The following is a 13166-nucleotide window of genomic DNA, read 5'->3' as shown; positions in this document are numbered from 1 at the left end:
GACAATCAGATCACTCCATTTTGCGATGTCTATTAGGAGTGGAAGAGCCAGCGTGGCATTGCGGTTTGAGCGTTGGACTATGACTCTGAAGACCAGGGTTCAATTCAATTTTAGGGACAAAACCCAAAGATCGCAGCCCCATTAAAACTTCTTTTTGGTGGAACTGGAGGAGTCTTGTATTTCCTCAAGGGCTGCATGAGGCCTGTAGGTCACACTTTGCCTACTCCTATTCCCATGCTGGCCTAAACTACAAACCCTGGGATTCCATAGGATAACGCCAAGGCAGTTGTAGTAGAATATAGTACTATATTGGTGTAGTGTAAATGGATACCAGAAGTGGACCTCTGCCCATTTCCATTTTTATCTTGTGTGTGTATGTGTGTGGCATTTTAGCAGTTGGCATCACTTCCAGAGGGTCCTGGGGATGCAAAATTGGCTCCTGGATTTATTGCAGTCACTTGGTGCTTCCTAGCAAAAATGGGTAAGAGCCTCGCAGGGGGGAAACCAAGAAGGAAATTTTGTTTAACACAAAAGTGCAAGCAGGGACAATGCACAGCCGAGTTCTCCTTGCGGTGCATATTTTGGCCATTTATTTTATTTATGCAAATATTAATACCTCATTCTTCAACGCCGTGAGGCTTCCCAGAGCAGCTCACAAATTATTAAAAGGAGAAATAATAACAATTAAAACGACACAATCCGGGCAATAGATTTTAAAAGCAAGTTGAAGCAGAGCCAGAAGGACAAAACCTCAATTAAAATTTCGCATGGGATCAAGCGGTCTCAAATTCCAGTGACGTTGCAGGAGGGTTTCTAGCATTTGGGACGGGACGGGACGCACCACCATTTTGCCAGTGAGTAGCTGTCACATCCCACATTCTCTCAGCTCAAGAGGAAAAGGAGAAGAGCACTACTCCATAACAAAGCCAACATGGTGCAGAAAACCAGCATGGTGTAGTGGTTTGAGCACTGGACACTGGAGTTTGCATCTGGTCAAGTCACACTCTCTCAGCCCCAAAGGGAGACAAGGCAACCTCCCTGTGAATGAATCTTGCTAAGAAAACCTTGTAATAGGGTCACCATAAGTTGGAAAGGACTTGAAGGCATAGAACGACAGCGACTTCATACCCACCAACTGTCTGGATTTGGCAGGGACACTCCCAATGAATCCTCTATCATCCCACTTTTTTCAGCTTTTAAAAACATATCTATATTTCTCTCTCATCCTCCCACTTTCTCCCCTTTGTCCTTGGTTTACTTTCACTGCTGCAAACTAAGTAGTTTTCCCTCAATGAATTCAGCAGCAGTGAGAGGAAAAGAGAGGCAGTATCTTGCTCTTCCCTGTAGATGAAGGCAAAAGTGACTGCCGCAGCCTCTCTTAGTTTGTGTCTTCTTCCTCATTAATAACTTGATCTCTCTCTGATGTTGCTGGGCCACACATGTCCCACTTCCATCAATGACGATTTGGAGGGAGAGCCAGCATGATGATACATTGGTTTGAGTGTTGGGCTATGACTCTGGAGACCAGGGTTCAAATCCCTGCTGAGCCATGAAAGCCGCTGCATGGCCTTGGGCATATCACACTCTCAGCCTCAGAGGATGGCAATGGCAAACCCTCTGCGAAGAAACCCGTGATAGGTTCGCCTTAGGGTTGCCATAAGTCAGAAATGACTTGAAGGCACACAACAACAACAACAACAACAACAACAACAACAACAACAACAAGTAGCTCTGGCAGGGAAATGGCAGATGAGCTTTGGGGAACCCACTTGGCGGAAAGGCTGGCTCCTCACAGCTCTCCCTTTCCCTGTCCCTCCAAGCATAAAAGAGACTTTGCTGGCAGCTGGTGCCGAATACTTCTCACGGTCCCTTCTCCACTTTCCGGTGCACAGACCGCACATTACTTTTGGATTCAAATGTTTTATGCAAAGCAATTTCCACTCCCCTGAGAAGCTATAAGCAGAAACTATCTTTCCAGAGTGGAGCTGAAATAATCAGGGATTTTTAAATTCATGAATCAAAGGGGCATGTTTGTTTCCGTTGGCAAAGGCTCGGATTCCAACGTCTGACCTCCTAGATTCTCAGCCTCTTTTCCCCATCTCTGATTAATATACTTGTTTTGTGTTTCACAATCTGCAATTCATAATCTAGGAATTTGCAATTTAATAATTCACACTTTGAGAATTTTCATACTCCCTTTTTTGTTTTGGTTTGTTTTTAAAATGGCACTGAGAGATTCTTTCAGTTCCCTCAGGTTGGACTTATAACTAATCTTCTTATTAACCAAACATCAAACCTCAGACTGAAAAATACCAGCTCACAAAGAATCCACTGAGAACTCCCCGATATTTTACAACACTAAGAGGAAACAGTGAAAGCCAGCTCTCCATTTCTGGCAAATATTGAAAGGAGAATGGGCAAAGGTCTGGGCCATGCAGGCTTTGGCCTTTGAGTTTTGGCTACTGATTGTCCAGTATGGATGGACCCAGGTCTCTCTCCTCCCAGCCCCAGTTAGACCCCTTCAGGGCTGTTGCCAGGGCTGGACCAGCAATAGTGCAAAGAGAGCAAATTCAACAAAGTATGCAGTGGCTAGAAGGTCCCATGTTGTTACTGGCATTGTGTCAGAGTATAGGTGTTTTGCTTCTTCTACTATCATAGTGTCAAGAGTAGGGCCTCAGATTTCAGGGCTCCAGATCTGAGACTCAGAGCAAGGACACTCTTCTCTGGTCCTATCAGGATGAGGATGAGTAATGTCAGGGCAAAAGCACTGCCTTGAAAAGTGCATATTTGAAGGCATTGCTCTTGCTCTGAGATTTGCCATGACATATATGTGTGTGTGCGCGTGCACACATACACACGTTACAGTATTATGTGGCTTCAAGTTAATGTGCAGCACACATACAGTTACAGTATTGTGTGGTTTCAAGTTAATTCCGACTTGTGGTGATCCCATCATAGGATTTTCTTGGCAAGAATTATTCTGAGGAGGTTTGACGTTGCTTCTGTCTTAGGCTGAGAGAGAGTGACTTGCTTAAGATCACCCAAGTGGGGATCTGAACTTGGTCTCCCAAAGCTCTAGTCCAGTACTCTAACCACTACAACTTGCTAGCTCTCTCTATACATATAAGTGCATATATGTGTGTTTGCATTATATGTGTATGTGTATGTGTGTGAGCATGGGTCTATCTATCTATCTATCTATCTATCTATCTATCTATCTATCTATCTATCTATCATCTATCTATCTATCTATCATCTATCTATCTATCTATATATATATATATACTAACACATGTTTTTTTCTTCATTTTTTAGATTTGGTGTTAAGGATTTCTGTGGCATACTTGCTGCAGTTTTGTTTGATGCATTATGTCTAATGATATCATTAGGGGCTGCCTTTTGTAGGCCAAGCAACATACGAGTCTAGTATGGTAAAAGTTATTAATGAGGAAGAACAGAGAAACTCAGAGAGTCCAAAGCCGTTTGCTTCTGATTGTGACTACCGAGAAGAGCAAGATTCTGCACATCTTCTCCTCCACCTCTTGCTGAGCAAACTGAGTGCAAACTGCTTTTGTAATTTGAATTCAGTTTGCAGCGATGGAAGTAAGCCAGGGACAAAGGGGAGAAGGGGGGTGGAGTGAGAATCTGGGACATTTTAAAAGTGGCTGAGGAAGTGTGGTGACAAAAGATTAATCTGGACTGTCCCTGCCAAACTGGGATGGTTGGAGGGTATGACACTCCTCTGGGGACTCAGAAGAAGCCTATAGCTCAGGGCCTGCTCCAAGCAATTTTTTGCCTCATGGCTGTTGGCAGGGAGGAGATGGCTGCCACTCTTCCAGTGGATTATTTCCCTCCCTCTGTCTTTATCTCTCTCGTTCTCATGTACACACACCTGCTCTCTTTCGGCATTCACGCTTTAGTGAAGCTGGTTGGTTAAAGTAAATAGATAGATAGATGGATAGGGAGCTTGCCAGGGTTGCCAGCTCTCAAGGCTGTTTCCAAGGCAAGCTGAGATTGCCCAAGATCCCTTGAAAGATTTCATTTAATCCTAGCCTTATTGCTCGGCTTCCAGAGAGCAAATAAACAAATTGCCGATGCAAGGTGTTACCTCTCCCAGTGTCCACTCCTTATCCTGAAATTGCAAGGAGGGGAGGAGGAGGAGGCATGGCACCCATGGGTGCTTTGTGCCCGCAGCAGATGTCGTCTTAAACCCTCCAGTTAAACCCCCCTTTCCTCCTCCTTTTATCCACCCACTCGCCTGCCTGCTTCACCTTGACCCTCAGTATGGGGCCACTCAGTAGAAAATTCTGCAGCTCCATAAACGCTGAGATACAAAAGTGCCATCTGTTTCTTTATATTTTCCTTCCATCTGGGCACTTTATGGAGAGATTTCACCACGTCCTGTACTTTTATATGCCTTTTTCAAAGCATGTATACTAAACAGCTTGTAACTGAGGCGCGGAGATGTGTGTGCGTTGGGGGGTGGCGCAGGGACAGGCGAGTTTGGACGAAATCCTTGGAGGACTGCAATTGGCAGAGAAGAGCTCCACATTTGGGAGGTACACGTTTTTCTTTTTTGCGCCGAAGGCCAGATGACTCGACGTTAAAGTGTAGGCAGGCAGCATCTCTCATGAAATAAAATCCCATCGGATGAAGAAGGGACAGCTGGTCTGGTCTACTTGCTTTTTTTCTTAGAAGCAGATCTAAGGTCTCTGCAAACTTGGCTTCTACTGCTTCTAATGCAAAGGCAGCATCCCCATGCCAAATCCACCTTTTCTTTCTTAATGGACCTCAAGCGAGGTGGAAGCCAAGTTGTTATCAAATCCTTGATAAGGTTCATTAGAGAAGGTGCAGGAGCGTTTTTCAAAATCTCCATCTCAGTTAAACTTGTTAAAGCCCGAATATTAGCCTCGAGGCTGGACTCCCTTCTTTAGGCAATCCAGGCTCTGGAAAATTCTCTCCTTAGTATGAGCTGCAGGAAGGCATTGGCCCCAAAGACATTTATACACTTCTGCAAGGATTTTTCACAACTGCCTTTTCTGTCTCCTTATCTGAAGACTGAGCCTGGTGTGCTGGGCATGTGCTTGAGTTAGAGGAGTGTTGCAGACAGAGGGCATTAAATAAGGGTTTTCACCTATACATTCTGGATCTGGAGATCAAATCCCCAACAGTTCTATCACAACTTCCAACTGATCTTTACTAACATTATTATCCACTAATGAAACAAAATTCAATGCTAGCTGGCCTTACTCGAAATCTCCTCCATAAATTACCTCTGGTTTCCACCTGCAAACTGTATTCCTTAGTAGTCTTTTGTGGGGATACAGAGACAGATTCTTTAAATCTCTGCTGTCTGGTCTGGTCTCCAGCTACAACCATAGTGACATAGTCACACATTCTCCCAAAAGACTCCAAACACACAGTTATGTTCTTGGAGCCTTGTTTTTCCCCTCCCTTTCTCCACCAACTTTGAATTGGTGAGAGTGCTGGAACCATTTATTCACAAGGCCACCTTCTGGACCACATTACTATCATAGAATCGTAGAGTTGGAAGAGACCCCAAGGGCTATCCAGTCCAACCCCATTCTGCCATGCAGGAACTCTCAATCAAAGCATCCCCAGCAGATGGCTATCCAGTCTCGGTTTAAAGACCTCCAAGGAAGGAGACTCCACTACACTCAGAGGGAGTTTGTTCCACTGTCGAACAGCTCTTACTGTCAGGAAGTTCCTCCTGATGTTGAGCTGGAATCTCTTTTCATGCAGTTTGCATCCATTGCTCCGGGTCCTAGTCTCTGGAGCAGCAGAAAACAAGCTTGCTCCCTCCTCAATATGACATCTCTTCAAATATTTAAACAGGGCTATCATATCACCTCTTAACCTTCTTTTCTCCAGGCTAAACATCCCCAGCTCCCTAAGTCTTTCTTCATGGGGCATGGTTTCCAGACCCTTCACCATTTTAGTCACCCTTCTTTGGACATGCTTCAGTTTCTCAATGTCCTTTTTGAATTGTGGTGCCCAGAACTGGACACAATATTCCAGGTGGGGCCTGACCAAAGCAGAATATAGTGGTACTATTACTTCTCTTGATCTAGACACTATACTTTTATTGATGCAACCTAAAATTGTATTGGCCTTTTGGGCTGTCGCATCACACTGTTGACTCATGTTCAATTTGGGGTCTACTTGGACTCCTAGATCCCTTTCACACATAAAACTCTCATTCAGCCAGGTGTCCCCATCCTATGTCTGTGCATTTCATTTTTCCACCCTAAGTGGAGTACCTTACATTTCTAGACTAGACTAGATCATTACTAGATTACTAGCTCCTAACTGATGTCAAAATGTGAAAAATTCAGTTTCACAAACCAGAGCATCAAACAGCTTCCTAAAAGCTTTCTTTCTTTCTTTCTTTCCAGTCCCAAACTGCATTTTAAAGCATTTCAAGGCTTTGGTAGTACTCAAAAGTCCATTGGCAGAGCAGCAAACTAATCAGCACAAGGGCAGATAGCAAATAGCATGGACAACAAACTCAGTAACAAAGACATTCCACCAAACAGGAGATAAGTTAAAACAAAACAAAACAAATAAAGCAAGGCTCGAAAAGGCTAGGGAAAATGAAATAGCTAGCAAATTAAGAGCGTAAAACTTCATTAGGAGATAAAAACACCAGAGGGCTTTAGATCACTCCTTATCGTGCCGCTGCCATTTTGTGCAGGGTACCTCCTTCCACTGAATTTCAGAAAGTACTTATGTTGGTATCATCCTGGCATAATTTACAGGAAACAACCTCGAGTCTCTTTCACGCAACACAATTCTAGCTCTTTGATACTATTTTAATTGCCAGGCCACCATACAATGGAATCCTGGGATTTCTATTGTGAAGTATTCAGAATCATCTTCCAGAGAGCTCAAGTGTCGCACTAAACTATAAATGCCAAGAATCTATAGCAGTGGTTCTCAACCTTTGGGCCTCCAGATGTTTTGGACTTCAATTCCCAGAAGTCCCAGTCAGTATGCTCACTGTTCAGGAATTCTGGGAGTTGAAGTCTCAAAAATCTAGAGCAGTGATGGTGCACCTTTTACAGACCGAGTGCCCAAACTGTAACCCAAACCCCACTTATTTATTGCAAAGTGCCACGTCCCTCTGGCTTTCTAGTAAGAAACTCTGGCAAACTCTGTGCTGGGGCGAAGGCACATGTGCCCACAGCGAGGGCTCTGAGTGCCACCTCTGGCATGCATGCCATAGGTTCACCATCACTGAGAGAACCACTGCTCTATGGGATGAAGCTATGGCAGCTTTAAGTGGCGGTCCACTTCCAGCTCAAGAACGATCACCCAGATTTAGAGAAGACACATCCGAGGCAATAGCCCACTTCCATTCTCCACCAGAATGTTGTTGTTGGTTTGTGTGTCAAGTGAAGCAGTGAATCTCTCCCTCCCGAAAATTCGGCATTTTGGATAGATCCTTTAAAGTTCAGTCTAACATTGGGAATGGATTAACTGTCACACAGCCATGGGGGACATCAGTTGCCACTGTCAGCAGGATAGAAGGATGAAGCATGAAAATCATGGATGCTTTGACAGTACACCGTTATAGTGTTAAGATTCCACTTTAAATGTCATGGCTACATGCATGGCATCCTGAGGGTTGTAGTTCGGCGAGCTCTCCGATTAAGAATGCTAAATCCCTCAGAAAACAATAAATCCAGGATTAGATAGGATGGCGCCACGGCAGTAAAAAAGGGAACGTGTTCCTGTTTGTCCTACATCTCTTTTATTTGTTGTCTTTCTCTCTCTCCCTCTGTGTATAGGAGTAGATAGTGGTGGCACCGTGAGCTGCGCTCTTACTTGAAGAAGTAGCTGAGGGCATTCGCATCAGCTCGGATCAGAGAGAATGGATTTGTTCCTACACAGGTGATAGCAAAAGCCGTAATTAGAAATGCAGCGGGCGGAATTGTCAAGCTCTATACAGCCGATGATCATTAAAACAGCCCACCAAAAACACAAGGGGCGGAGGGGAGAGACAGCCCTTTGATATACTTCCTACACTGCAAAGAAACAGAAAGACAACTTTTTTTTAACTTCGGCATCTGTTGACGCCGGGTAGTCGATATTCATTTGGGAGCAAAAACAAAACCGGTGTCATCAAATATCTGCACTTTGTCTCCTTATAAATATGGAAATTCCTCCAAAAAGTGTGATAAATATTCTGCAGCACCTTCCTCACAAATGTACAGTATAATCTCTAAGGAAATGGAACAGCTCTGCCTCCTGCTTGTCTAGACCTGACAGTATAGCGGTTTCCTAAGGGACTCAATGTATTCTTCCTACAAAGAGGACCTTGTATTGGGTAGAAGCAGGCATAGTTCTCAGAGTGGGATGTTCTGGAACGTCAAATAGAGAAACAAATCTTTACTGCCCTTCTTTCTATGGTCCTTGTCCCCTTTCGGTGCATAGTGATGGTGGCAGCGGCAGTGATGGTGTTCTAGTGTTTTTGTCTACACACATCCTTCCTCTAGAAAACACCACCGTAAAATGTAGATCGCGATCCTAAAAGCGAATAATGCTCTGCATGCACAGCTCCATGCTTTGCCCCAATGACTGCTGTTAGTTATCACCAGTTCTTTAGCAACTCTGATTCTGTGGTCATGAACTGAATGTGGATATTGTATGTTGGACAAAACCATAGAGGAACGTGGAATCATGGAAGCATGGCATTGCAAAGGACCACAAGGATCCTGCAGTCCCACCTCATGCTATACAGAAATACATAACTGAAACACATATGAGAGATGGCCATCCAGCCCCTGTTTTATTGTTAATTGTCATCAAATAAACTTTGACTTATTTAATTTATATGCCTCTTTTCTCTCTAATAGGATTCATAGTGGCTTATGGTATAAATAGAACATCTAAAACCATAAGGAGGTTGTCTAAAATATATAACCATCTTCGGAATAAATGTTGGAACTGTGGTATGCATGAAGGTACTTTTTTATTACATGTGGTGGCCATGTAACAAAGCAAAAAGTTATTGGAGACAAACACAAAAGTTCATACAATCTGTTTCTAAATGTAGAATTCATTTAAGGCCAATATTGTTTTTTGCTGGGCCTCTCAAAGAAGATATTTAAAGATGTGAATTATTAAGTCTTGCAGTATATGATTATAAGCGGTGAGACTTTTAGTTGCCTAAAATTGGAAAATAGACTGTGTGGGTTATTAAAGTGCTTGAATAGCCAGCAATGGACAAATGGATGCCTTTGATTCAAGAAAAATCTTTAGATAACTTTAAAAAAAAAAGACTGGGAGCAGTTTCTGTTTTAGATGAATAAGAAAGAAGAGAAGATTATGGTTGTGGATATTGAATTTTAGAACAATTTTGTGAACCAAATTTAGGGCTGAAGTCGGACTAAATTAAGAGTGCAGCACCGAGAAATTATATATATTGAACATTAGTATTTTCAGACTTGGGAAGGGGGAAGTTGGATTTTAGTTTGTCTTAGTTTAGTTAATTGTGTTTTGTGTGTATTAGTATAATTTTGTATAAAAGGTGGCGTTGGGGGAATTGGGGGAGATGTAGTGTAGAAGGGTAGGATTTGATGTATGTTGTTAGTTTAGGTTAGGAGTATTATATATGTGTAATTATATGTGTGTGTTTTAAAATTTAATAAAACATATTGTAAAAATAAAACCATATGGAGTATAAAAGCTTAAAAAACTGAAAATAATGCATTCAATTAAAACACTAGTTTTATAACATGAAAAATTTAAACAGTGAAAACACCTAAAATACACACTGCAAATTAAAACAGTTGCACATCTCTCAGAGCAACCTTATGGATGACATTTCCAAATCTCCTTGTTATCAACAGCCCTGATCAGGTCCTGGAAACTCAAGTTTATGAAGCACTATTGCCTTTTCCATTGAGCCACATCTTCTCATGATATGTCCAAAGTTTGACGTTGTTGGTTTTGTCATCTTGGCTTCTAGATTTGTTTAAAGATATTGGAAGAGAGAGAGTCCATGAGCAAAACCTTAACAAAATGCAGGCCTTTGCTTGGGACACCGAGATGATCGTTCTAGGCAGTTCTCATGACTGCAATTTCAGCATAGCATTCTTTGACACCAAGGAAATTGCTCTTTGGTAAACAGATTTATTGCTTTTAGAGCTCTATACTACAGATGAGCTACTTGAAAGGCCTGTATCATCTTGCACTGCTCTTTGAAGCCAAGGTCACAGTTTGCATCTTTCTATATCCTAATACATTCTGATTCCACTCCCCCACAACTGCAACTGTGCTTAAATACATGGCTTGTAATAGCATATTCCATCAGTGAATCTGAGGGAGTGGATTAATATCTATGACGGCTCATGATGAAACAAAACACTTGTCCCAACAGTGCTGCTACATTCCTGCTTCTCACCCTCCCTCTGCTCTTTCATTTTTATACTGTGACGGTCAAACAAAGTGGAACACAATGCCAGGCCAGACAAAGTTAAGGCCAACATGGGTTCATCTCATAATGGTTGTGTGAACTGACTCCAATGAGAGATTCACAGTTTGCATACCCACACCCGACAGTGTGCCTTGCAACTGCCCCACTCACACTGGACAATCTAGGGCAGTTTATCATTCATTGGATAGGTGTCATCTATAGGCATGGAAAAGTGGACACATGGAGAAGGGTTGTGTTTGAACATCTAAGTGTCCTCGTCATGATTCAGGTCACACACTTTGCTGGAACTCGTCCGTCCGTCTGTCCTTCTGTCCTTCCATTCTTCCATCCTTCCGTCCATCCGTCTGTCCATCCATCCGTCCGTCCTTCCATCCATACGTCCTCCCTATTTCATCAAGCATACTTCAACCATGAGACAACATCTTCCTCTGCCCTCTGGTCATGGTGAGAAGTCCTTCTCCCCACTGTTGCTCATTCCCTCTCTGGTCCAGCACAGACTTGCACATCTTTCTCCTTATGCTTCTAGTTAAGGCCAGTGGCAGGCATTTCTAAAGCAGGCAAAGCACAGAGCCATGGACTTGGGACAGTTCCAATTTTGTGGAACCTCATCCTGCTGAGAGATGACATGATAGCCATCTTTAAATTATGAATGGATGCCAGGTTGATGGTGGAGCAATCTTGTTTTCTGCTGCTTCAGAGACCATGGCATGAACCAATGGAGTCAAATTGCAATAAAAGTTCTTCCTCCTAAACACGAGGAAGAACTTCCTGGAAGTAAGAGCTGTTTGACAGTATCATGGGCTATGTCAGAGGTTGGTGGACTCCTCTTCATTGGAGGCCCTTGAGCTTGGATGGCCATCTTTCAAGAGTGCTTTACATGTATGACAGGAGGCTAGAGTGGATGAAGCTTGGGGTTACTTCTAGTGCTATGATTTTATTATCCTTTCTCTGCCACTGCAGGAAGCAAGGCACCTCAGCCATGGACGCAAAGAGAAAACTCAGTCGCCATTACCAGTGCATGGAAAGTAGCTGCTCAACGCTCACCAGATCCACCAAGGAAATACTAAGCATGTCCTTGCTAGGTGTCAGGGTGCTGATGAATGGAATACAAAGTGTCCCCTCTTCTCGCAGCCTGCATGCAAATGCTCCTCGATTGCAGGGGGGACAATGCAGACAGATGCACTTTAGAAAACCATTTCACTTTTGTAGAAACTAATTCTCGGCATGCCTGTCACAGCTTCCCTCCCCAGCTCTGGCTCGGTAAAGGGGATGTTTCCCTTTCGTCTCCTTCAGGGGACAGTTTCATCAAGTGAGTCCAAGTCTGCCAGTTAATTGCAATGAAACAGAGGGATCGATGCTGCTGTAACTTGGCAAAACAAGCCAGGGTCTGAAATGTAGCTGACATTTTAGAGACAGCAAAGTCATTAGTTGGAAGGGACAAGAAAACTCTTCCCTTCTGCCTGAGAAGAGAAACCCATATTCTTGGCTAAGGATTAGATGTTTCCTCCTTGGGAGATGAATACACAGAGTGTATCTACACAAGGTGTGTCCACACAGCAAACTTACAGCAGTTTGAAGCTGCATTAACTACCATGGCATCACCCTGAGGAATCCTCAGATTTGTAGTCTGATAGACAGCTCTGTATTTCTCTGGTAATAGACTGGCATGCCTTTCCCCTCGGTGTACCTGGAACAGGCACCATATTTGTGCCCACCAATGAATTGTTTCTTTCTTTCTCAGTCCCCAAATTTCAACCATTGCAGAGTTGTTGAAAATGATTCACACCTAGAACTCTTGCATTTGCTGGGTTTGCATTCCCTTAGTCACTTTCTGCATCCCTTTTTCAAATTTCTAAATGCGCAACTGAACAGGGTTTTCTTAGCAAGATTTGCTCAGAGGGAGTTTGCCATTCTCTTCCTATGAGGACTTGCAAAATTCTTATGGGAGTTAATGGTCTCAGCTCCTCCGACAGCTACACCATGATTGTACGTGTTTTGTTTTAGTTTCTTACCTGCCCCAGATTTCATTTTGGAGAGGAAGGTGAAGTATATATCCAACAAATATATAAAGTCAGACAGGCCTGTCTGAAAGAAAAGTGCACACCTCTGAATAGGCAAATACGGCCGCTTCTCTCATATGTAGTTTGGCTTTTATGGATGTCTGTTGCAAGATCCCATCCTCTGCTTTCTTTGCCTTCCTTAATTTCTCAGGTTGCCAGCAGAAATAGAAAGGCACCTTAATCTCTCTCCCCCTTGTGAGCTGGTTTCATCTTCCATCTTGCTATCAATTTAGCATAAAGGAGACACAACATTTCAGGGCCGGGACACGATTAACAGGAAGGTGGCATGTCTTACATCAAAAGGAAAGAGAGGAGATGTGAGCCTCACTGCCTTTGGAAGGAATTAACACTTTCCCCTTTTTTTGACTTAGGCTTCTGTCATCCAAAGAACTGTTCACTTTCCTGTTGAAGTGAAATTGCTTCTCTCCGCTACTCCAAGGAAAATTGGGAAGCCAAGCTGGTGAATCAAGGATCTAACTTAATGGAAAGAAATGTATTTCTGTCCAACAGACTTGAATCTCAACAGGGCTTACCACTTGTACACTGTAATACAGTTTTTAAAAAGTTGCACATGCATTGGGGCTAACGTTCCACCCAACTAATATTCCTAGCAAATGTTTAGGTTTAGATTTAAGTTAGGCATC

General features: G+C 43.1%; 1 long non-coding RNA gene across 2 annotated transcripts in view; it reads left to right on the top strand.

Annotated features, from left to right (window-relative positions):
* Positions 1-8864, top strand: part of LOC121916283 — a 31051-nt gene extending 22187 nt beyond the window's left edge. For both annotated transcript variants that reach the window (XR_006100813.1, XR_006100814.1), the window contains exon 5: positions 7812-8864. This is a non-coding gene — a long non-coding RNA (uncharacterized LOC121916283). The remainder of the gene's footprint in view (positions 1-7811) is intronic.
* The last annotated feature ends 4302 nt before the right edge of the window (positions 8865-13166 follow it).

This window comes from Sceloporus undulatus, chromosome 9 (assembly GCF_019175285.1).
Source record: "Sceloporus undulatus isolate JIND9_A2432 ecotype Alabama chromosome 9, SceUnd_v1.1, whole genome shotgun sequence".
In the NCBI taxonomy this organism is placed as follows: Eukaryota; Metazoa; Chordata; class Lepidosauria; order Squamata; family Phrynosomatidae; genus Sceloporus; species Sceloporus undulatus.
Note: the sequence above shows the minus strand (reverse complement) of the source record. Positions and strands in the feature narration are given on the sequence as shown.